Raw genomic sequence first — 19,639 nt, 5'->3', positions numbered from 1 at the left:
GGTAGGATTAGGTTTAGGGTTAGGGCTAGGAAGAGGGTTAGGGCTAAGGCTAGGGCTAGGGTTATGGTTAAGTTTATGATTAGGGTTAGGGTTAGTGTTAGGGATAGGGCTAGAGCTAGGTCTAGGGCTACGGCTATGTATAGGGCTAGGACTAGGGTTAGTGTTAGGGTTACAGTCAGAGTTAGGGTTAGGGTAGTGCTAGGGCTAGGGCAAGGGCTAGAGCTAGGGCTACGTCTATGGTTAAGGGTAGGGCTAGGGCTAAGGCTAGGTCTAGGGCCAGGGTTACTTTTAGGTTTAGGCTTAGGGCTAGGGTTAGGGCTAGGCCTAGGGCTTCGGCTAAGGCTCGGGTTAGGGTTAGGGTGAGGTTGAGGGATAGTGTTAGGGTTAGGGTTAGTGTTAGGGATAGGGCTAGGGCTAGAGCTAGTGCTAGTGCTAGGGCTAGAACTAGTGCTAGGGTTAGTGTTAGTGTTAGGGTTAGGGTTAGGGCTATGGCTAGGGCTGGGGTTAGGATTAGGGCTAGGGCTAGAGCTAGTGCTAGGGCTAGAGCTAAGGCTAGGTTTAGGGTCAGGGTTAGAGTTAGGCTTATGGTTATATTTAGGGGTTGGTTTAGGGATAGGGTTAGGGTTAGATTTAGGTTTAGGGGTTAGAGTTGGGATTAGGGTTAGGGTTAAGGTTATGGTTACGGCTAGCACTAGGGCTATGGCTAAGGCTATGGTTAGGTCTAGGACTAGGGCTACGGCTAGGGCTAGGGCTAGGGTAGGGTTTAGGGCTAAGGTTAGGGCTAGGGCTAGGGTTAGGGTTAGAGTTAGGGGCTAGGGCTAGATCTAGGGCTAGGATTAGGTCTAGTGCTAGGGCTAGGGTTATGGTTAGGGATAGAGTAAGGTATAGGACTAGGTCTTGGGCTAGGGCTAGGGTTAGGGCTAGAGCTAGGGCTAGGAGTAGGGCTAGGACTAGGGCTAGGGCTAGGGTTAGGGTTAGGGTTAGGGCTAGGACTAGGGCTAGTGCTAGTGCTAGGGCTAGGGCTTGGGTTTGGGTTAGAGCTAGGGCAGGGGTTAGGGTTAGGTTTAGGGTTAGGGTTAGTGCTAGGGCTAGGGTGAGGTTTAGGACTAGAGCTAGAGATAGGAGTAGGCCTCGGGCAAGGGATAGGGCCAGTGTTAGGGTTAGTGTTAGTGTTAGGGTTAGGTCTAGGACTAAGGCTAAGGCTAGGGCTATAGCATGGGTTAGTGCCAGGATTAGGGTTGGTTTAGGACTAGGGCTAGGGCTAGGGCTAGGTCTTGGGCAATTGCTAGGGCTAGTTCGAGGGCTAGGGCTAAGTTTAGTGCCAGATTTGATATAGGTTCAGGGTTTGGGTTAGGGTTAGGGCTAGGGCTAGGGACAGGTCTAGGACTAGGGCTAGGGCTAGTGTTAGGGATAGGGCTATACTAGGGCTAGGGATAGGGCTAGGCCAAGGGCTAGGGCTAGAGTTAGATTTAGGGTTAGGGGTAGGGTTAGGGCTAGGACTAGGGCTAGGGCTATGTTAGGGCTAGCCTAAGGCTAGGGCTAGCCATAGGGCTAGGGTTAGGGTTAGGGTCAGGTTTAGAATTAGGGTAAGTGCTACGGCTAGGGCTAGGGGTAGAGTGAAGGCTAGGGATAGGGATAGGGCTAGGCTAGGGTAAATTCTAGGGCTATGGTTAGGTTTAGGGTTAATGCTAGGGTTAGGCCTAGGTCTAGGGCTAGGGCTAAGATAGGGTTAGGGTTAAGGCAAGGGTAGGGCTAGGGCTAGGGTTAATGCTAGGGTTATGGTTAGGGTAAGGTATAGGGCTAGGGCTTGGTCTAGGGCTAGGCTTTTGACTAGGGCTAGGGTTAGGCATAGGGCTAGGGTTAAGGTTAGGTTAGGTTTAGGGCAAGGACTAAGACTAGTGCTAGTGCGAGGGCTAGGGCTTGGGTTTGGGTTAGGGCTAGGGCAGGGGTTAGAGTTAGGATTAGTGTCAGGTTTAGGGCTAGAGCTAGGGCTAGGCCTAGGGCTAGGGATAGGGCCAGTGTTAGGGTTAGTGTTATGGTTAGGGTTAGGGCTGGGCTAGGCCTAAGGCTAGGTCTAGCGCTAGGACTAAGGCTTATGCTAGGGCTATAGCGTGGGTTACGGTCAAATTTAGAGTTGGTTTAGGGCTAGGGCTAGGTCTAGGGCCAGTGCTATGGCTAAGGCTAAGGCTAGTTCTAGGGCTAGCACTAGATTTAGGGCTAGATTTGCTTTTGGTTCAGGGTATGGCTTAGGGTCAGGGCTAGGGCAAGGGACAGGTCTAGGACTAGGGCTAGGGCTAGTGTTAGGGATAGATTTAGGCTTGGGCTAGGGCTATGGCTAGGGCTAGTGTGAGGGTTAGGGTTAGGTTTAGGGTTAGGGTTAAGGTTAGGGTTAGGGCTAGGGTTCGGGTTACGTGTAGGACTATAGTTAGAGCTAGGCTAGGGCTAGAGCTAGTGCTAGGGCTACGGTTAGGGTTAGGGGTAGGTTTAGAGCTAGGGCTAGGGCTAGGGCTAGGTCTAGGATGAGGGCTAGGGTAGGGCTAGGGCAAGATAGGGTTAGGGTTAGGGTAAAGGTTAGGGCTAGGTCTAGGGATAGGCCTAGGGCTAGAGTTAGGTTTAGGGTTCGGGCTAAGGCTAGGGCTATGGCTAGGGTTAGGGCTAGTGCTAGGGCTTGGCTTGGATTAGGTTTAAGGCTAGGTTTAGGTTTAGGTTTAGGGTTAGGGTTAGGGCTAGGGCTAGGGTTAGGGCTAGGTCTAGGGCTAGTTCTAGGTATAGGTCAAGGTCTAGGTCTAGGGCTTGGGCTAGGGCTAGGGCTAGGCTTACAGTTAGGTTTAGGTTTAGGGTTAAGTCTATGGTTCTGTTTAGCGTTAGGGTTAGAATTAGTTTTTGGGGTTAGGGATAGGATTAGGGTTAGGGTTGGGGTTAGGGTAGGGCAAGGTCTAGGTCTAGTGCTAGGGCTTGGCTTGGGTTAGGTTTAAGGCTAGGTTTATGGTTAGGGTTAGGGCTATGGTTAGGGTTAGGGCTAGGGCAGGCATTAGGGTTAGGATTATGGTTAGTGTTAAGGCTAGGGCTAGAGCTAGGGTTAGGTTTCGGGCTAGAGCTAGATCTAGGGCTAGGCCTAAGGCTAGGGATAGGGCCAGTGTTAGGGTTAAGGTTAGGGCTAGGGCTAGGGCTAGGGCTAGCACTAGCGCTAGGACTACGGCTAAGGCTAGGGCTATAGCGTGGGTTAGGGTCAAGTTTGGGGTTGGTTTAGGGCTATGGCTAGGGCTTGACCTAGGGCCTGTGCTCGGCCTAAGGCTAAGGCTAGTTCTAGGTCTAGTACTAGGTTTAGGGCTAGATTTGGTTTAGGTTCAGGGTTTGTGTTAAGGTAGGGCTCGGGCTAGGGAAAGGTTTAGGACTAGGGCTGAGCTAGTGTTAGGGATAGGGATAGGCTAGGGCTAGGGGACGGCTAGGCCTAAGGTTAGGGCTAGGGCTAGGGTTAGGGGTAGGGTTAGGGCTAGGGCTAGGGCTAGGTGTAGGGCTAGGGCTAGTGTGATGGTTAGGGTTAGGTTTAGGGTTAGTGTTAGGGTTAAGTTTAAGGTTAGGGCTAGTGTTAGGGCTATGTTAGGGCTAGGCTAAGGCTAGGACTAGACCTAGGGCTAGTATTAGGTTTAGGTTTAGGGTCAGGGTTAGAATTAGGTTAAGGGCTACAGCTAGGGATATGGCTAGGGCTAGTGTTAGGGTTAGGAGTAGGTTTACGGCTAGGCCTAGAGCTAGGGCTAGGATAGGGTGAGGGTTAGATTTAGGGCAAGGCTAGTGCTAGGGCTAGGGTTAGGCCTGGGGCCCAGGGCTAGGGTTAAGGTTAGGATTAGGGTTAGGGTTATGGCTAAGGATAGGGCTAGGGCTAGGGCTAGGTAGGTCTAGTTCTAGGTCTAGGACTAAGTCTAGGTCTAGTGCTAGGCTAGGCTTGGGTTAGGTTTAAGGCTAGGTTTAGGGTTACGGTTAGGGTTAAGGCTAGGGCTAGGGCTAGGATTAGGATTAGGTTTAGGGTTAGGTTTAGGTTTAGGGTTAGAGTTAGGGTTAGAGTTAGCTTTAGGGGTTATGGTTAGGTTTAGGTTTAGGGTTGGGGTTAGCATTAGGGCTAGGGCTAGGGCTAGAAGTAGGTCTAGTGCTAGGGCTTGGCTTGAATTAGGTTTAAGGCTCAGTTTAGGGTTAGGGTTAGGGTTAGGGTTAGGACTAGGGTTAGGGCTAGGGGTAGGGTTACGGTTACATGTAGGACTATAGTTAGAGCTAGGGCTAGGGCTAGGGCTAGAGCTAGTGCTAGGGCTAGGGCTAGGGTTAGGGTTAGGGTTAGGGGTAGGTTAAGGGCTAGGGCTAGGGCTAGGACTAAGGCTAGGTCTAGGTCTAGTGCTAGGGTTAGGATTGGGTTAGGTTTAGGGCTAGGTTTAGGGTTACGGTTAGGGTTAGGGCTAGGGCTAGGGCTAGGGTTAGGGCTAGCGCTAGGGTTAGGGCTAGGGCTAGAACTACGGTCAGGGTTAGGTTTAGGTTTAGGGTTAGTGTTAGGGTTAGAGTTAGGTTTAGGGGTTAGGGTTAGGATTAGGGTTAGGGATAGCATTAGGGCTAGGGCTAGCCTAGGACTAGGGCTAGGGTTACGGCTAGGGCTAGGGCTAGGGCTAAGGCTAGGGTTAGGGCTAGGGTTTGGGTTAGGGTTACGTGTAGGACTATAGTTAGAGCTAGGGCTAGGGCTAGAGCTAGTGCTAGGGCTAGGGATAGGGTTAGGGTTAGGGGTAGGTTAAGGTCTAGGGCTAGGGCTAGGACTAGGGCTAGGGTAGGGCTAGGGCTGATAGGGTTAGGGTTAGGGTAAAGGTTAGGACTAGGTCTAGGGATAGGCCTAGGGCTAGGGTTAGGATTAGGGTTCGGGCTAAGGCTAGTGCTAGGGCTTGGCTTGGATTAGGTTTAAGGCTAGGTTTAGGTTTAGGGTTAGGGTAAGGGCTAGGGCTAGGGCTAGGGTTAGGGCTAGGTCTAGGGCTAGTTCTAGGTATAGATCTAGGTCTAGGGCTTGGGCTAGGGCTAGGATTACAGTTAGGTTTAGGTTTAGGGTTAAGTCTATGGTTCTGTTTAGGGTTAGGGTTAGAATCAGTTTTGGGGGTTAGGATTAGGGTTAGGATTAGGGTTAGAGTTGGGTTTAGGGTAGGGCAAGGTCTAGGTCTAGTGCTAGGGCTTGGCTTGGGTTAGGTTTAAGGCTAGGTTTATGGTTAGGGTTAGGGCTATGGTTAGGGTTAGGGTTAGGGTTAGGGTAGGGTTAAGTCTAGGCATAGTGCTAAGACTAGGCTAGGGTAACTTCTAAGTCTATGGTTAGGTTTAGGGTTAAGACTAGGGATAGGCATAGGGCTAGGGCTGTGGTTAGAGCTAGGGCTATGGCTAGGGCTAGTGTTAGAGTTAGGAGTAGGTTTATGGCTAGGCCTACAGCTAGGGTTAGGATAGGGTTAGGGTTAGGGTTAGGGTTAGGGTTAGGGCAAGGCTAGGGCTAGTGCTAGGGCCAGGGCTTGGGTTAGGGTTAGGGTTAGAGTTAGGGCTAAGGCTAGGGCTAGGGCTAGGACTAGAGCTAGGACTAGTGTTAGGGTTAGGCTTGGGTTAGGTTTAGGGCTAGGTTTAGGATTACGGTTATGGTTAGGGCTAGGGCTAGGGCTAGGGTTAGGGCTAGCGCTAGGGTTAGGGCTAGGGCTAGGACTAGGGCTAGAACTACGGTCAGGGTTAGGTTTAGGTTTAGGGTTAGAGTTAGGGTTAGAGTTAGGTTAGGGGTTAGGGTTAGGATTAGGGTTAGGTATAGCATTAGGGCTAGGGCTAGCCTAGGACTAGGGCTAGGGTTATGGCTAGGGCTAGGGCTAGGGCTAAGGCTAGGGTTAGGGTTAGGGTTACGTGTAGGACTATAGTTAGAGCTAGGGCTAGGGCTAGAGCTGGTGCTAGGGATAAGACTAGGGCTAGAGTTAGAGTTAGGGGTAGGTTAAGGGCTAGGGCTAGGGCAAGATAGGGTTAGGGTTAGGGTAAAGGTTAGGACTAGGTCTAGGCATAGGCCTAGGGCTAAGGTTAGGTTTAGGGTTCGGGCTAAGGCTAGGTCTATGGCTAGGGCTAGGGCTAGTGCTAGGGCTTGGCTTGGATTAGGTTTAAGGCTAGGTTTAGGTTTAGGGTAGGGTAAGGGCTAGGGCTAGGGCTAGGGCTAGGGCTAGTTCTAGGTATAGATCTAGGTCTAGGGCTTGGGCTAGGGCTAGGATTACATTTAGGTTTAGGTTTAGGGTTAGGTCTATGGTTCTGTTTAGGGTTAGGGTTGTAATTAGTTTTTGGGGTTAGGGTTAAGGCTAGGATTAGGGTTAGGGTTGGGGTTAGGGCTAGGGCAAGGTCTAGATGTAGTGCTAGGGCTTGGCTTGGGTTAGGTTCAAGGCTAGGTTTATGGTTAGGGTTAGGGCTATGCTTAGGGTTAGGGCTTGTGCAGGCGTTAGCGTTAGGATTAGGGTTAGTGTTAGGGCTAGGGCTAGGGCTAGGACTAGCACTAGCGCTAGGACTAAGGCTAAGGCTAGGGCTATAGCGTGGGTTAGGGTCAAGTTTGGGGTTGGCTTAGGGCTAAGGCTAGGGCTTGGTCTAGGGCCTGTGATAGGGCCAAGGCTAGGGCTAGTTCTAGGTCTAGCGCTAGGTTTAGGGCAAGATTTGCTTTAGGTTCAGGGTTTGTGTTAGGGTTAGGGCTCGGGCTAGGGAAAGGTTTAGGACTAGGGCTTGGCTAGTGTTAGGGGTAGGGCTAGGCTAGGGCTAGGGTTAGAGTTAGGGTTAGAGGTAGGGTTAGGGCTATGGCTAAGGCTAGGTGTAGGGCTAGGGCTAGGTCTAGTGCTAGGGCTAGTGTGAGGGTTAGGGTTAAGTTTAGGGTTAGTGTTAGGGTTAAATTTAAGGTTAGGGCTAGTGTTAGGGCTATGTTAGGGCTAGGCTAAGGCTAGGACTAGACCTAGGGCTAGTGTTACGTTTATGTTTAGGGTCAGGGTTAGAATTAGTTTAAGGGCTATGGCTAGGGATACGGCTAGGCTAGTGTTAGGGTTAGGAGAAGGTTTACGGCTTGCCTAGAGCTAGGGCTAGGATAGGGTGAGGGTTAGGTTTAGGGCAAGGCTAGGGCTAGGGCTAGGGTTAGGGCTGGGGCCAGGGCCAGGGCCAGGGCTAGGGCAAGGGTTAGGGTTAGAGTTATGGCTAAGGCTACGGCTAGGTCTAGGTCTAGGACTAGGTCTAGGTCTAGTTTTAGGGCTAGGCTTGGGTTAGGTTTAAGGCTAGGTTTAGGGTTATGGTTAGGGTTAGGGCCAGGGCTAAGGCTGGGGTTATGGCTAGGGGTAGGGTTCGGGCTAGGGCTAGGGCTAGGACTAGGATTAGGTTTAGGGTTAGAGTTAGGTATAGAGTTAGCTTTAGGGGTTATGGTTAGGTTTAGGATTAGGGTTAGGGTTAGCATTAGGGCTAGGGCTAGGACTAGGACTAGGGCCAGGGCTAGGGCTAGGGTTAGGGTTAGGACTAAAGCTAGGGCTAGTGCTAGGGCTAGGGCAAGTTCTAGGTCTAGTGCTAGGGCTTGGCTTCAGTTAGGTTTAAGGCTCAGTTTAGGGTTAGGGTTAGGGCTTGGGCTAGGGCCAGGGATAGGACTAGGGCTAAGGCTAGGGCTAGGGCTAGGGCTAGTGTGAGGGTTAGGCTTAGGTTTAGGGTTAGGGTTAGGGCTAGGTTTAGGGCTATGTTAGAGCTAGGCTAAGGCTAGGGTTAGACATAGGGCTAGTGTTAGGTTTAGGATCAGGGTTAGAATTAGGGTAAGGGCTATGGCTAGGGATAGGGCTAGGGCTAAGGGTAGGGTTAAGTCTAGACATAGGGCTAGGACTAGGCTAGGATAAATACTAGGTCCACGGTTAGGTTTAGGGTTAAGACTAGGGATAGGCATAGGGATAGGGATAAGGCTAGAGCTAGGGCTAGGGCTAGTGCTATTGTTAGGGTTAGGAGTAGGTTTATGGCTAGGCCTAGAGCTAGGGCTAGGATAGGGTAGGGTTAGGGTTATGTTTAGGGCAAGGCTAGGGCTCGGGCTAGGGTTAGGGCTAGGGCTAGGATTAGGTTTAGGTTTAGGATTAGAGTTAGGGTTAGATTTAGCTTTAGGGCTTAGGGTTAGGTTTAGGTTTAGAGTTAGCTTTAGGGCTTAGGGTTAGATTTAGGTTAAGGGTTGGGGTTAGCATTAGGGATAGGGCTAGGGCTAGGACTAGGGCCAGGGATACGGTTAGGGTTAGGGTTAGGACTAAAGCTAGAGCTAGGGCTAGGGCAAGGTCTAGGTCTAGTGCTAGGGCTTGGCTTGGGTTAGGTTTAAGGCTTGTTTTAGGGTTAGGGTTTGGCTAGGGTTAGGGCTAGGGCTAGAGTTAGGGCTAGGGCTAGGTCTAGGGCTAGCGCTAGGGTTAGGGTTAGGGTGAGGTTTAGGTGTAGGGTTAGAGTTAGGTTTAGGGTTAGGATTAGGATTAGGGATAGCTTTAGAGCTAGGGCAAGCCTAGGACTTGGGCTACGGCTATGGCTAGGGTTAGGGCTAGGACTAGAGCTAAGGCTAGGGTTAGGGTTAGGGGTAGGGTTAGGGCTAGGTCTAGGGCCAGGGCTAGGGCTAGGACTAGGGCTAGGGCTGGGGCTAGGGTAAGGCTAGTGTGAGGGTTAGGATTTGGTTTAGGTTTAGGGTTAGAGTTAGGGTTAGAGTTAGATTTAGGGGTTAGGGTTAGGGTTGGGATTAGGGTTAGGGTTAGCATTAGGGTTAGGGCTAGGACTAGGGCCAAGGCTACGGTTAGGGTTAGGGTTAAGACTAGGGCTATGGCTAGGACTAGGGCTAGGGCTAGGGCTAAGGCTCTGTCTGGGGTTAGGGTTAGGGTTAGGGTTAGAGTTAGGGTTAGGGTTAGAATTAGGTTTAGGGTTAGGGTTAGGGTTACGTTTACTGTTAGAGTTAGGCTTAGGGTTAGGGCTACGGCTAAGGTAGGGCTAGAGCTTTGGCTGGGGCTAGGGTTGGGGCTAGCGCTAGCGCTAGGGTTAGGATTAGGTTTTGGGATAGGGTTAGGGCTAGGTGTGGTGCTGGGGCAGTGCTGGGGCTAGGGCTAGTGCTTACTCTAGGGCTAGGGTTAGTGTTAGGGTTAGGACTAGGGCTAGGGCTTAGCTAGGGCTAGGGCTTGGGCTAGGGCTAGGGCTAGGATTAGGTCTAGGTTTTTGTCTTGGGTTAGGTTAAGGGCTTGGCCTACGGTGAGGGTTAGGGATAGGGTTATGGTTAGGGTTAAGTGTTAGGGGTTAGGGGTTAGCGGTTAGGGGTTAGGGTTAGGGGTTAGGGTTAGGGGTTAGGGTTAGGGTTAGTATTAAAGTCAGGGTTAGGGTCTTGGTCAGGGTCAGGGTCAGGTTTAGGTTTGGGGTTAGGGTTAGAGTAAGGGTAAGACTAAGGGTAAGGGTTAATGTTAGGTTTAGGGTAGGGGTTAGCATTAGTGTTAGGTTTGGGGTTAGGGTTAGTGGTTCGGCTTAGCCTTGGGTTAGGGCTAGGGTTAGGGTTAGTGTTTTGTTTAGGGTTAGGGTTAAGTTTACGGTTAGGGTTAGAGTTAGGGCTAAGACTTAACCTAGAGCTAGGACTAGGGTTAGGGCAAGGGCTAGGGCTAGGACTAGGGCTGAGGCTTGGGTTAAGGCTAGGACTAGGGCTAGTTCTAAGGTTAGGACTAAGGCTAGGCCTTGGGCTTGGGCTAGTGGTAGGGCTAGGGCTTAGGTTTGGGGGTTGGGTTATGATTAGGGTTAGGTTTAGGGTTAGGTCTAGGGCTATGGCTAGGGCTTGGGCTAGGGGTAGGTCTAAGGCTAGGGTTAGGGTTAGAGTTAGGGTTAGGTTAGGGTTAGGATTAGTGTTATGGTCAGGGTCAGGGTTATATTTAGGTTTAGGGTTAGGGCTAGGGCTAGGGCTAGAGTTAGGGTTAGGGCTAGGGCTACGGCTAGGGCTAGTATTAGGGTTAGGGTTAGGGCAAGGCCGGGCTAGGGCTAGGGCTAGGGCAAGGGCTAGGATTAGGTTTGGGATAGCGTTAGGGCTTGGTCTGGTGCTGGGGCAGGGCTGGGCCTAGGGCTAGGGCTAGAGCTAGGACTAGGGCTAGGGTTAGGGTTAGTTTTAGTGTTAGGGTTAGGGCTAAGGCTAGGGTTAGGTCTAAGCTTTGGTCTTGGGTTAGGGTAAGGGCTTGGGCTAGGTTTAGAGTTAGGTTTATATTTAGGGCTAGGGCTAGGCCTAGCTTTAGGGCTATGGCTAGGGCTAGGGTTAATCCTAGAGCTATGGTTAGGTTTAGGGGTTAGTGTTTAGAGTTAGCGTTAGGGTTAGGGTTAGGGTCAGGGTATGGGTTAGATTTAGGGTTAGGGATAGGGGTTAGGGCTAAAACTGGGGCTAGGGCTAGTGCTAGGATTAGGACAGGGCTAGGGCTAGGGATGGGGCTGGAGTAAGGGTTAGTTCTACGGTTAACACTAAGTCTCGGACTAGGGCTAGGTCTATGGCTATGCCTAGGGTTATGGTTAGGGCTAGGTTTATGGTTAGGGTTAGGCTTAGTGTTAGGGCTAGGGCTAGGGCTAGGGTTACCGGTAGGGTTAGGGTTAGTTTTAGGGCTAGGGCTAGGGTTAGGGCTAGGCCTAAGTCTAGGGTTAGATTAGGGTTAGGGTTAGGGTTAGGGCTAGGGCTAGGGCTAGGGCTTTGGCTAGGTCTAGGGCTGGGGCTAGCGCTAGGGCTAGGGTTAGGATTAGGTTTTGGGATAGGGTTAGGGCTAGGTGTGGTGCTGGGACAGGGCTGGGGCTAGTGCTAGTATTAGGGCTAGGGTTAGGATTAGGGTAAGGGTTAGGGTTAGGGTTAGGGCTAGGGCTAGGTCTAGGGCTAGGGTTAGGGCTAGACTTTGGTCTTGGGTTAGGGTAAGGAGTTGGGCTAGGTTTAGGTTTAGGGTTAGGTTTATCTTTAGGGCTAGGGCTTGAGCTAGGTTTAGGGCTAGGGCTAGGCTAAGGCTAATCCTAGAGCTAGGCTTAGGGTTAGGCTTTAGTGTTAGGGTTAGGGTTACGGTTAGGGTTAGGGTTAGTGTAGGAGTTAGATTTAGGGTTAGGGGTAGGTTTAGGGTTAGGGGTTAGAGTTTGCACTAGGGCTAGGGCTAAGGTTAGTGTTTGGGTTATGTTTTGGGTTAGGGTTAGGATTAGGGTTAAATTCGGGCTAAGACTGGGGATAGGGCTAGTGCTAGGGTCAGGACAGGGCTAGGGCTAGGGCTAGGGCTAGGGATGGGGTTGGGTAAGGCCTAGGGCTAGGTCCAGTTCTACGGTTAGGACTAAGGCTAGGCCTAGGGCTAGGGCTACGGCTAGTTCTACGGTTAGGACTAAGGCTTGACCTAGGGCTAGGGTTAGTAGTAGGGCAAGTGCTAGGGCTAGGTTTGGGGCTAGGTCTAGCACTTGGGCTTGGGTTAGGGTTAGGGTTAGAGTTAGGTTTAGGGTAAGGCTAGGGCTAGGGCTAGGGCTAGGGCTGGGGTTACAGTTGGGGTTAGGTGTAGGGTTAGGGTTAGGGTTAGGGGTAGGGGTAGGGGTAGGTTTAGGGTAAGGTCTATGTCTAGGGCTAGGGCTAGCGCTAGGGGAGGGCTAGGGCAAGGGCTAGGACTAGGGCTAAGGCTAGGGCTAGGGCTAGGTTTAGGGTTAGGGCTAAGGCTAGGTCTAGGGTAGGGGCTAGGGTTAGGTTTAGGTTTAGGGTTAGGATTAGGTCTAGGGCTAGGGCTAGGTTTATGGTTACAGTTAAGTTTAGGGTTAGGGTTAGGGCTAGGTTTAGGACTAGGGTTAGGGCCAAGGCTAGGTTTAGGTTTAGGTTAGGGTTAGGGCTAAGTCTAGGACTAGGGTTAGGGCTAGGGTTAGGGTTCGGGTTAGAGCTAGGGCTATGGCTAGGACTCGGAAAATGGCTATGGCTATGGCTATGGCTAGGGTTAGGACTAGGGCTAGACCTTAGGACTGGGTTAGTGTTAGGGTTAGGTTTAGGGTAAGGGTAAGTGTAAGGGTAAGAGTGAGTTTAAGGGTAAGGATTAGGGTTAGGGTAGGGGTTAGATTTAGGGTTAGGTTTAGGGTTAGTGTTAAAGTTAGGGCTAAGTATGGGGCTACGGCTAGGGCTAGTGTTAGGACAGGGGTACGGCTAGGGTGTGGGCTGTGGTAAGGCCAGGGCTAGTTCTAAGGTTAGGACTAAGCCTAAGCCTACGTCTATGGCTAATGCTAGGGCTAGGGCTAGGGTTAGGGGTAGGGTAAGGTTACCTTTAGAGTTAGGGTTAGGGTTAGGGTTAGGGTTAGGGCTAGGTGTTAGGGGTTAAGGGTTAGGGGTAAGCGGTTAGGGGGTAGGGTTAAGGGTTAGGGTAAGGATTAGGGTTAGCGTTAGCGTTAGGGTTAGGGTTAGCATCATGGACAGGTTCAGGGTCAGGGTCATGGTCAAGTTCAGGGTCAGTGTCAGGGTCAGGGATAGGGTTAGGGTAGGGTAGGGGTAAGAGTAAGGGTAAGGGTTAGTGTTCGGGTTATGGTAGGGGTTAGCGTTAGTGTTAGGTTTGGGGTTTGGGTTAGGGTTTCGGGCTTAGCCTTGGGCTAGGGCTAGGGTTAGGGTTAGTGTTTTGTTTAGGGTTAGGGTTAGGCTTAGAGTTAGCGCTAAGACTGAACCTAGGGCTAGAGCTAGGGCTAGGGCTTGGGTTAGGGGCACTTCTAGGGCTAGGGTAAGGGTTAGAGTTAGGGTTAGGTTAGGGTTAGGATTATGGTCAGGGTCAGGGTTATATTTAGGTTTAGGGTTAGGGGTAGGGCTAGAGTTAGGGTTAGGGCTAGGGCTACGGCTAGGGCTAGGGTTAGGTTTAGGGCTAGGGCTAGGCTGGGCTAGGGCTGGGGCTAGGACTAGGTCTAGGTCTAGGGCTAGGATTAGGTTTGGGATTCTGTTAGGCCTTGGTCTGGAACTGGGGCAGGGCTGGGGCTAGGGGTAGGGCTAGGTTTAGGGTTAGGGTTAGGCTAGACCTTGGGTTAGGGTTAGGGTTAGGGCTAGGGCTAGGGTTAGGTCTAGGGCTAGTGTTAGGGCTAGGCTTTGTTCTTGGGTTAGGGTAAGGGCTTGGGCTAGGTTTAGAGTTAGGTTTATATTTAGGGCTAGGTTTAGGGCTAAGGCTAGGGCTAGGGTTAATCCTAGAGCTAGGGTTAGGTTTAGGGGTTAGTGGTTAGGGTTAGCGTTAGGGTTAGGGTTAGGGTATGGGTTAGATTTAGAGTTAGGGTTAGGGGTTAGGGCTAAAACTGGGGCTAGCGCTAGTGCTAGGGTTAGGACAGGGCTAGGGCTAGGGCTAGGGATGGGGCTGGGGTAAGGCCTAGGGCTAGGCTAATTCTTCGGTTAAGACTAAGGCTTGGCCTAGGGCTAGGGCTAGGGCTATGGCTAGGCCTAGGTTTATGGTTAGGGCAAGGTTTATAGTTAGGGTTAGGCTTAAGGTTAGGGCTAGGGCTAAGGCTCTGACGGGCTAGGGTTAGCAGTAGGGTTAGGGTTAGGGTTAGGGCTAGGGCTAGGGCTAGGGCTAGGGCTAGGGCTAGGTTAGGGCTAGGGCTTTGGCTAGGTCTAGGGCTGGGGCTAGTGCTAGGGCTAGGGGTAGGATTCGGTTTTGGGATAGGGTTAGGGCTAGGTCTGGTGCTAAGGCAGGGCTGGTGCTAGGGCTGGTGTAGGCTTACGGTTAGGGCTAGGACTAGTGCTAGTGCTAGGGCTAAATTTAGGGCTAGGTCTAGGACTTGGGCTTGAGTTAGGATTAGGGTTAGAGTTAGGGTTAGGGTAAGGCTAGGGTTAGGGCTAGGGCTAGAGCTGGAGCTAGGGTTAGGGTTGGGGTTAAGGTTAGGGTTAGGGTTAGGGCTATATCTAGGGTTAGGTCTAGAGCTAGGTTATGGCTAGGGTAAGGGCTAGGGCTAAGGCTAGGTTATGGCTAGGGCAAGGGCTAGGGCTAAGGCTAGGGATATGGCTGGGTTTAGGGTTAGGGTAAGGTTAAGGCTAGGGCTGGGGCTAGGGTTAAGTTTAGGATTAAGGTTAGGATTAAGTCTAGGGCTAGGGCTAGGGCTAGAGTTAGGGTTATGGTTAGGTTTAGGGTTAGCGTTAGGGTTAGGACTAGGGCTACGAATAGGGCTGGGGCTATGGCTAGGACTAGCGCTAGGTCTAGGGCTAGGGCTAGGGCTAGGGCTAGGGTTAGGTTTAGAGCTAGGGCTAGGACTAGGGTTAGGGCTAGGGCTAGGGCTAGGGCTAGGGCTAGTTTTAGGTTAGGGTTAGGGTTAGGTTTAGGGTTAGGGTTAGGGCTAGGTCTGGGACTAGGGCTAGGGCTAGGTTTAGGGTTAGGCTTCAGCCTATGGCTAGGGCTAGGGCTAGGACTCAGGCAATGGCTATGGCTAGGGCTATGGCTAGGGTTATGGCTAGGGCTAGACCTTGTGTTTGGGTTAGGTTTAGGGCTAGGCCTAAGTTTAGGGTTAGTGTTAGGGTTAAGTTTAGGTTTAGGGTAAGCGTAATGGTAAGGGTAAGAGTAAATTGAAGGGTGAGGGTTAGGGTTAGGGTAGGGGTTAGGAGTTAGGGCTTGCGCTAGGGCTAGGGCTAAGGTTAGGGTTTGGGTTATGTTTTGGGTTAGGGTTGGGGTTAGGGTTAAAGTTAGGGCTAAGTCTGGAGCAACGGCTAGTGCTAGGATTAGGACATGGCTAGCGCGGGGGCTGGGGTAAGCCTAGGGCTAGGGATAGTGCTAGTGCTAGGGCTAGGGCTAGGGTTAGGGGTAGAGGTAAGGTTACGGTTAGGATTAGGGTTAGGCTAGGGCTAGGGCTAGGGCTAGGGTTGGGGCTAGGTCTAGGTCTAGGGCTAGGGCTATGGCTAGGGCTAGGGACAGGGATAGGGATAGGGATAGGGTTAGCGGTAGGGATAGGGTTAGGGTGAGACCCAGGGATAGGGATAGGGCTTGACCAAGGTCTGGTGTTAAAATTAGGGTTAGGGTTAGGGTTAGGGTTAGGACTAGGGCTAGGGTAGGGCTAGGACTTTGGCTAAGGCTAGGGCTGGGGCTAGAGCTAGGTCTAGGGTTAGGATTAGGTTTTGGGATAGGGTTAGGGCTAGGTCTGGCACTGGGGCAGGGCTGGGGCTAGGGCTAAGGTTAGGGTTAGGGTTAGGGTTAGGGTTAGGGCTAGGGCTAGAGCTAGGGCTAAGGCGAGGATTGGAGCTAGGCTTTGGTTTTGGGTTAGGGTAAGGGCTTGGGCTAAGGTTAGGGTTAAGTTTAGGGTTAGGGTTAGGCTTAGGATAAGGGCTATTGCTAAGGTAGGGCTAGGGCTATGGCTAGGGCTAGGGCTGGGGCTAGCGCTAGGGCTAGGGTTAGGATTAGGTTTTGGGGTAGGGTTAGGGCTAGGTGTGGTGCTGGGGCAGGGCTGGGGCTAGGGCTAGTGCTTGGGCTAGGGCTAGTGTTAGGGTTAGGGATAGGGATATCATTAGGGTTAGGGGTTAGGGCTTAGCGGTTAGGGTTTAGGTTAGGGTTAGTATTAAGGTTAGGGTTAGTGTTAGGGTTAGCGTTAGGGTTAGGGTTAGGGTTAGGGTCAGGGTCAGGGTCAGGGTCAGGTTTAGGTTTAGGGTTAGGGTTAGGGTTAGGTTTAGAGTAAGGGTAAGAGTAAGGGTAAGGGTTAATATTAGGGTTAGGGTAGGGGTTAGCGTTAGTGTTAGGTTTAGGGTTAGGTTAAAAATTTTGGGCTTAGCCTTGGGCTAAGGCTAGGGTTAGTGTTTTGTTTAGGGTTAGGGTTAAGGTTAGGGGTTAGGGCCAAAACTGGGGCTAGGGCTAATGCTAGGTTTAGGACAGTGCTAGGGCTAGGGCTAGGGCTAGGGCTAGGGATGGGGTTGGGGTAAGGGCTAGCCCTAGGCTAGTTCTACAGTTAGGACTAAGGCTAGGCCTAGGGCTAGGGCTAGGTTTATGGTTAGAGCTAGGTTTATGGTTAGGGTTAGGCTTAGGGTTAGGGCTAGGGCTAGGGCTAAAGCTACGGCTACGGCTACGGCTATGGCTAAGGCTAGGGCTAGGCCTAGGGCTAGGGCTAAGGCTCTGGCTAGGGTTAGGGCTAGGGCTAGGGCTAGGGTTAGTGGTAGGTTAGGGTTAGGGTTAGGGCTAGGGCTAGGGTTAATGCTAGGCCTAGGTCTAGAGTTAGATTAGGGTTAGGGTTGGGGCTAGGGCTAGGGTTAGGGCTAGGGTAGGGTTAGGGCTTTGGCTAGGTCTAGGGCTGGTTCTGACGCTAGGGCTAGGGTTAGGATTAGGTTTTGGGATAGGGTTAGGCCTAGGTCTGGCACTGGCCCAGGACTGGTGCTAGGGCTATTTCTTGGGCTAGGGCTAGTGTTAGGTTTCGGGCTAGGGCTAAGGCTGGGGCTAGGGCTAGGTTTAGGGTTAGGGCTAGGTTTTGGTCTTGGGTTAGGGTAATGGCTAGGGCTAGGGTTAATTTTAGGTTTATGGTTAGGGTTAGTGTTTGGGTTAGGCTTAGGGTTAGGGTTAGGGTGACGGTTAGGTGTTAGGGGTTAATGGTTAGGGGATAGGGGTTAGGGGTTAAGAGTTAGGGGTTAGGTTTAGGGTTTAGGTTTAGGGTTAGGGTTAGCGTTAAGTTTAGGGTTAAGGTTAGGGGTAAGGTTATTGTTATGGCTAGGGCTAGGGTTAGGGTTATGTTTAGGGGTAGGGTTAGGGTGAGGGTCAGGCTTAGGGCTATGTCTAGGACTAGGGCTAGCACTAGGGTAAGCCTAGGGCTAGGGCTAGGACTAGGTTTAGGGTTAGGGCTAAGGCTAGGGCTAGGATTAGGTTTGGGGATAGAGTTACTGCTCTGTCTGGCGCTGTGGCAAGCTGGGGTTAGGCCTAGGGCTAGGGCTAGGGTTAGGGTTAGTGTTAAGAATGGGGCTGCGTCTAGGGCTAGGGCTAGGGATAGGGCTAGGAGTAGCGCTAGAGCTAGGGCTAGGATTAGGTTTGGGATAGGGTTAGGGCTAGGTCTGGCGCTGGGGCAGGGCTGGGGCTAGGGCTAGTGCTAGGGCTAGTGTTAGGATTAGGGCTAGGCTAGGGCTAGGTTTAGGGTTAGGATAGGGTTAGGGGTAGGGCTAGGGCGAGTGCTAGGGCTAGACCTGGGGTTAGGGTTAGGGTTAGGATTAGGATTAGGGTTAGGTTTAGGGCTAGGACTAGGGCTAGGGCTAGGGTTAGGGGTAGGGCTTGCGCTAGGGCTAGGGCTAGGATTAGGTTTGTGATAGGGTTAGCGTTAGGTCTGGCGCTGGGGCAGAGCTGGGGCTAGGGCTAGTGCTTGGGATAGGGCTAGGTTTAGGGTTAGTGTTAGGGTTAGGGTTAAGGTTAAAGTTAGGGCTAGGGCTAGGGCTAGGCCTAAGGCTAGGATTAGGGCTTTGCTTTGGTCTTGGGTTAGGGTAAGGGCTTGGGCTAAGGTTATGGTTAGGTTTAGGTTTAGGGTTACACTTAGGGTTAGGGCTATGGCTAAGGTAGGGCTAGGGCTTTGGGTAGGGCTAGGGATGGGGCTAGCGCTAGGGCTAGGGTTAGGATTAGGTTTGGGGATATGGTTAGGTCTACGTGTGGCGCTGGGGCAGGTCTGGGGCTAGGGCTAGTGCTTGGGCTAGAGCTAGGGTTAGGGTTAGGGTTAGGGTTCGGTCTAGGGCTATGACTATGATTAGGGCTAGGTCTTGTTCTTGTGTTAGGGTAAGGGCTTGGGCTAGGATTAGGTTTAGGGATAGGGATAGGGTTATGGGTAGGGTTAAGGGTTAGGGTTTAAGGGTTAGGGGTTAGCAGTTAAGGGTTAGAGTTAGGGGTTATGGTTATGGTTAGGGTTAGGGTTAGTATTAAGGTTAGTTTTAGGGTTAGGGTTAGGGTCAGGGTCAAGGTCAGGGTCAGGGTCATGGTCAGTTTCAGGATCAGGGATAGGGTTTGGGTCAGGGTCAGGGTCAGATTTAGGGTTAGGGTTAGGGTTAGGGTTAGGGTTAGTGTTAGAGTAAGGGTAAGACTAAGGGTTAGTATTAGGGTTAGGGTAGGGGTTAGCGTTAGTGTTAAGTTTAGGTTTAGGGTTAGGGGTTTGGGCTTAGCCTTGGGCTAGGGCTAGGGTTAGGGTTAGTATTTTGTTTAGGGTTAGGGTTAAGGTTAGGGGTTAGGGCTAAAACAGGGGCTAGGACTAGTGCTAGGGTTAGGATAGGGCTAGCGCTAGGACTAGGGATGGGGCTGGGGTAAGGGCTAGCGCTAGGCTAGTTCTACGGTTAGGACTAAGGCTAGGCCTAGGGCTATGGCTAAGGCTAGGGCTAGGATTAAGGTTAGGGCTAGGTTTATGGTTAGTGTTAGGCTTAGGGTTAGGGTTAGGGCTAGGGCTAGGGCTAGGCCTAGGGCTAGGGCTAAGGCTCTGGCTAGGGCTAGGGCTAGGGCTAGGGTTAGGGTTAGGGTTAGGGCCAGGTCTAGGGTTAGGGCTAGGCCTAGGTCTAGAGTTAGATTAGGGTTAGGGTTAGGGTTCTGGTTAGGGCTAGGTCTAGGGTAGGGTTAGGGCTTTGGCTAGGTCTAGGGCCGGGGATAGCCCTAGGGCTAGGGGTAGGATTAGGTTTTGGGATAGGGTTAGAGTTAGGTCTGGCACTGGCGCAGGACTGGTGCAAGGGCTATTGCTTGTGCTAGGGCAAGTGTTAAGGTTTGGGCTAGGGCTAGGGCTAAGGCAGTTTGGGTTAGGCTTTGGTCTTGGGTTAGGGTAAGGTCTAGGTCTAGGTCTAGGGTTAGGGTTAGGTTTATGGTTAGGGTTAGGGCTAGGGTTAGGGTTAGGCTTAGGGTTAGGGATAAGGTTGCGGTTAGGTGTTAGGGGTTAAGGGTTAGGGGATAGGTGTTAGGGTTTAGTGGTTAGGAGTTAGGGGTTAGGGTTAGGGGTTAGGGTTAGGGTTAGCGTTAGGTTTAGGGTTAGGGTTAGGATTATGGCTAGGGCTAGGGTTAGGGTTATGTTTATGGTTAGGATTAGGGTAAGGGTTAGGGTTAGGGCTAGGTCTAGGGCTAGGTCTAGGGCTAGGGTTAGGGCTAGGCTTTGGTCTTGGGTTAGGGTAAGGACTTGGGCTAGGTTTAGGTTTAGGGTTAGGTTTATCTTTAGGGCTAGGGCTAGGGCTAGGGCTAAGGCTAATCCTAGAGGTAGGCTTAGGGTTAGGGGTTAGTGTTAGGGTTACGGTTAGGGTTAGGATTAGGGTAGGTGTTAGATTTAGGGTTAGGGTGAAGTTTAGGGTTAGGGGTTAGAGCTTGCACTAGGGCTAGGGCTAGGGTTAGTGTTTGGGTTATGTTTTGGGTTAGGGTTAGGGTTAAAGTTAGGGCTAAGACTGGGGAAAGGGCTAGTGCTAGGGTCAGGACAGGGCTAGGGCTAGGGATGGGGATGGGGTTGGGTAAGGCCTTGGGCTAGGGCTAGTTCTATGGTTAGGACTAAGGCTTGGCCTAGGGCTAGAGTTAGTAGTAGGGCAAGTGCTAGTGCTAGGGCTAGGTTTGGGGCTAGGTCTAGCACTTGGGCTTGGGTTAGGGTTAGGGTTAGAGTTAGGTTTAGGGTAAGGCTAGGGCTAGGGCTAGGGTTATGGTTGGGGTTAGGGGTAGGGTTAGGGTTAGGTTTGGTGTTAGTGTTTGGTTTAGGGTAAGGGCTATGTCTA

This window comes from Tenrec ecaudatus, chromosome Y (assembly GCF_050624435.1).
Source record: "Tenrec ecaudatus isolate mTenEca1 chromosome Y, mTenEca1.hap1, whole genome shotgun sequence".
NCBI classification, from domain to species: Eukaryota; Metazoa; Chordata; class Mammalia; order Afrosoricida; family Tenrecidae; genus Tenrec; species Tenrec ecaudatus.
The sequence above is the reverse complement of the archived record's forward strand: the minus strand, read 5'-3'. Positions refer to the sequence as shown.